General features: G+C 37.6%; 1 non-coding gene across 1 annotated transcript; it reads left to right on the plus strand.

Annotated features, from left to right (window-relative positions):
- The first annotated feature begins 1,165 nt into the window (after window positions 1-1,165).
- LOC127740729 (small nucleolar RNA R71) lies at window positions 1,166-1,273 on the plus strand. The gene has a single exon (XR_008001588.1). It is a non-coding gene; the product is annotated as a small nucleolar RNA R71 (small nucleolar RNA).
- Window positions 1,274-5,053: the final 3,780 nt, after the last annotated feature.

Raw genomic sequence — 5,053 nt, forward strand, 5'->3', positions numbered from 1 at the left:
GGGCGTTAGTGACAGACGCAAAAGAATCAATGGATTCTATTCCAAGCTGATTGAGAACCGACAGATGATTAGCCGTGCCGTGACAGGGTGCGTTGAACATTTCCACTGAGAGGATGGGAGGTAGCCACTGACAACGGTGAAACCCTTGCATACAGCTTGCCATGGAAAGGAGTAAGAAGGATTGGATGAAGACAGTAGGAAAGCAGAGAGACGGAAGGGACAAAGCATCTTCATACGCTTATCTGAAGCTCTCACCAATGATATACATAAGTATCTCTATCTTTATCTTTATGTTTTATTCATATTTCATCTATAACCATTTGAGTCTGCCTGACTAAGATTTACAAGGTGACCATAGCTTGCTTCATACCAACAATCTCCGTGGGATCGACCCTTACTCGCGTAAGGTTTATTACTTGGACGACCCAGTGCACTTGCTGGTTAGTTGTGCGAAGTTGTGTTTATGCCATGGTATTGAGCACCAAGTTTTTGGGGCCATTACTAGGGATTATTTGAGTTGTGAAAAGTAGTGATCACAATTTCGTGCACCACTAAGTCAGAGTGGCTCTACTTAGAATTCTCTGTCTGTTGCTGAGAAGATGATGGAAAAGGCTTGCCATTGCTAAACCTGTTTCTTCAACCATTATTATTGTTGAAACCTTGTTGAGGTCTCTGTTGATCCTTCCATGAGAGATTTGGATGATTTCTCCATGAAGAATTATAGGTGTTTTCATAGGGTTCTCCCATGTAATTCACCTCTTCTATTAAAGGGTTCTCAGGATCATAAGCTTCTTCTTCAGATGAAGCATCCTTAGTACTGCCTGGTGCAGCTTGCATTCCAGACAGACTTTGAGAGATCATATTGACTTGCGGAGTCAATATTTTGTTCTAAGCCAGTAATTCAGAGTATCAATCTCAAGAATTCCTTTCTTCTGATTAGCCCCATTGTTCACAGGATTCCTTTCAGAAGTGTACATGAATTGGTTATTTGCAACCATTTCAATTAGTTCTTGAGCTTCTGTAGGCGTCTTCTTAGCTGAGTCAATATTTTGTTCTGAGCCAATATGGCATTCAGATGAAGAGATTCACCAGTAGAGTAGTCCAATGATATCTTGGACAATTCAGATAGACCATCATAGAAGATACCTATGATGCTCCATTCAGAAAGCATGTCAGAAGGACACTTTCTGATCAATTGTTTGTATCTTTCCCAAGCTTCATAGAAGGATTCACCTTCCTTCTGTCTAAAGGTTTGGACTTCCACTCTAAGCTTACTCAATTTTTGAGGTGGAAAGAACTTTGCCAAGAAGGCATTGACTAGCTTTTCCCAAGAGTTCTGGCTTTCTTTAGGTTGTGAGTCCAACCATATCCTAGCTCTGTCTCTTACAGCAAAAGGGAATAGCATAAGTCTATAGACTTCAGGGTCAACCCCATTAGTCTTGACAGTGTCACAGATTTGCAAGAACTCAGCTAAAAACAGATGAGGATCTTCCAATGGAAGTCCTTGGAACTTGCAATTTTGTTGCATTAGAGAAACTAATTGAGGCTTAAGCTCAAAGTTGTTTGCTCCAATGGCAGGGATAGAGATGCTTCTCCCATAAAAGTCGGGAGTAGCTGCAGTAAAGTCACCCAGCACCTTCCTTGCATTCTTGGCATTGTTGTTGTTTTCGGCTGCCATATCTTCTTCTCGTTTGAAGATTTCTGTTAGGTCCTCTACAAAGAATTGAAGATTTCTGTTAGGTCCTCTACAGAGAGTTGTGCCTTAGCTTCTCTTAGCTTTCGCTTCAAGGTCTTTTCAGGTTCAAGGTCAGCCTCAACAAGAATGCTTTTGTCTTTGCTCCTGCTCATATGAAAGAGAAGAGAACAAGAAAATATGGAATCCTCTATGTCACAGTATAGAGATTCCTTGAGGTGTCAGAGGAAAAGAAAAATAGAAGGGAGAGGTAGAAGAATTCGAACTTATCAAGAAAGATGGAGTTCGAATTGTGTATTAAGGAGGAGTGTTAGTCCATAAATAGAAGGATGTGAGAAGAGGGGAAGAAATTTTCGAAAATAAAGTAAAAGATTTTTAAAAACATTTTGAAAAATTGATTGATGATTTTCGAAAACTAAAAGTGGAAAAGAGATCAAGTGATTTTTGAAAAAGATTTTGAAATTAGAAATCAAAAAGATATGATTGAAAACTATTTTGAAAAAGATGTGAGAAAAATATATGATTGAAAAGATATAGTTTTACAAAGATATGATTGAGAAGATATGATTGAAAAACAATTTAAAAAGATTTGATTTTAAAAATTAATGACTTGGCTAACAAGAAAAGATATGATTCAAACATTAAACCTTTCTCAACAGAAAAGGCAACATACTTGAAATGTTGAATCAAATCATTAATTGATAGCAAGTATTTTTGAAAAAGAAAGAAATTGATTTTGAAAAAGATTTGATTGAAAAGATATGATTTGAAAAAGATTTGATTTTGAAAAATTTTGAAAACCTGAAAAAAATTTGAATTAAAAACAGAATCTTCCCTCTTGTGCCATCCTGGCGTTAAACGCCCAGAATAGTATCCATTCTGGCGTTTAACGCCCAAAACACTACCCTTTTGGGAGTTAAACGCCCAACCAGGCACCCTGGCTGGCGTTTAAACGCCAGTTTGCCTTTTTCACTGGGCATTTTGAACGCCCAACTTTTTCTATGTAATTCCTCTGCTGTATGTTCTGAATCTTCAATTCTCTGTATTATTGACTTGAAAAGACACAAATTAAAATTTTTTTTGGATTTTTAATAATCAAAATGTAACTAAAATCAAATAACAATGCATGCAAGACATCAAACTTAGAAGTTTGTATACCATTGACACTAACAAAATGAGAATGCATATGAAAAACAACAAAACACTCAAGACAAGAGAATTTAAAGATCAGAACAAGGAAATCATCAAGAACAACTTGAAGATTAATGAAGACACATGCATGAATTCAAAAAAATGCAAGAAGAACAGAAACATGCAATTGACACCAAACTTACAATTAGACATTAGACTCAAACAAAAAACATAACATATTTTTGGGTTTTATGATTTTGTAATTTTTTTGGATTTTTTTTTTCGAAAATTGAATGAAAATAAGGATATCAAAATTCTTAATGAGAATTCCAGGAATCATGCAATGTTAGTTCAGCAAAATTAGCAACTAGGTACATGACTAACAGAGCATCCACTAAGGTATGATATGTGGTGCACAAAATTGTGATCTCTACTTTTCACAACTCAAACAATCCCCGGTAATGGCTCCAAAAACTTGGTGCTTAATACCATGGTCTAAATATAATTTTACAACTTCGCACAACTAACCAGCAAGTGCATTAGGTCGTCCAAGTAATAAACCTTACGCGAGTAAGGGTCGATCCCACGGAGATTGTTGGTATGAAGCAAGCTATGGTCATCTTGTAAATCTCAGTCAGGCGGATTCAAATGGTTATGGAGGATTAATTATTAAAAGATAAATAAAACATAAAATAAAGATAGAGATACTTATGTAATTCATTGGTGAGAATTTCAGATAAGCGTATGGAAATGCTTTGTCCCTTTCGTCTCTCTGCTTTCCTACTGTCTTCATCCAATCCTTCTTACTCCTTTCCATGGCAAGCTGTATGTAGGGTTTCACCGTTGTCAGTGGCTACCTCCCATCCTCTCAGTGAAAATGTTCAATGCACCCTATCACGGCACGGCAAATCATCTGTTGGTTCTCAATCAGGTTGGAATAGAATCCATTGATTCTTTTGCGTCTGTCACTAACGCCCAGCCTTCAGGAGTTTGAAGCTCGTTACAGTCATTCAATCATTGAATCCTACTCAGAATACCACAGACAAGGTTTAGACCTTCCGGATTCTCTTGAATGCCGCCATCAATTCTAGCTTATACCATGAAGATTCTGATTAAGGAATCCAAGAGATAAACATTCAAGCCTTGTTTGCTTGTAGAACGGGAGTGGTTGTCAGGCACGCGTTCATAAGTGAGAATGATGATGAGCGTCACATAATCATCACATTCATCAAGTTCTTGAGTGCGAATGAATATCTTGGAATAAGAATAAGCTGAATTGAATAGAAGAACAATAGTAATTGCATTAATACTCGAGGTACAGTAGAGCTCCACACCTTAATCTATGGTGTGTAAAAGCTCCACCGTTGAAAATACATAAGAACAAGATCTAGGCATGGCTGTGAGGCCAGCCCCCAAATGATCTAAGAACTAAACGTCCAAAGATGATCCTAAGATCTAAAGATCCAAAGATCCAAAGATGAAAATACAATAGCAAAAGGTCCTATTTGTAGAGAACTAGTAGCCTAGGGCTACAGAAATGAGTAAATGACCTAAAAATCCACTTCCGGGACCACTTGGTGTGTGCTTGGGCTGAGCATTGAAGCTTTCATGTGTAGAGACTTTTCTTGGAGTTAAACGCCAGCTTTTGTACCAGTTTGGGCATTTAACTCCCATTCTTGTGCCAGTTCCGGCGTTTAACGCCAGGCAGTTTTGAGCTGATTTGGAACGCCAGTTTGGGCCATCAAATCTCGGGCAAAGTATGGACTATTACATTGCTGGAAAGCCCAGGATGTCTACTTTCCAACGCCGTTAAGAGCGCGCCAATTGGGCTTCTGTAGCTCCAAAAAATCCACTTCGAGTGCAGGGAGGTTAGAATCCAACAGCATCTGCAGTCCTTTTCAGTCTCTGAATCAGATTTTTGCTCAGGTCCCTCAATTCCAGCCAGAAAATACCTGAAATCACAAAAAAACACACAAACTCATAGTAAAGTCCAGAAAAGTGAATTTTAACTAAAAACTAATAAAAATATAATAAAACTAATTAAAACATACTAAAAACATACTAAAAACAATGCCAAAAAGCGTATAAATTATCCGCTCATCATCAGCCGTGTTCTAAATGATGCGCAGAAGAACTACACAACAACAGAAAAGGAATTGCTTGCAGTGGTTTACACCATTGACAAGTTTAGATCCTATTTAGTAGGATCAAAAGTGATTGTGTACACTG

Source organism: Arachis duranensis, chromosome 7 (genome assembly GCF_000817695.3).
Source record: "Arachis duranensis cultivar V14167 chromosome 7, aradu.V14167.gnm2.J7QH, whole genome shotgun sequence".
Taxonomy (NCBI): Eukaryota; Viridiplantae; Streptophyta; class Magnoliopsida; order Fabales; family Fabaceae; genus Arachis; species Arachis duranensis.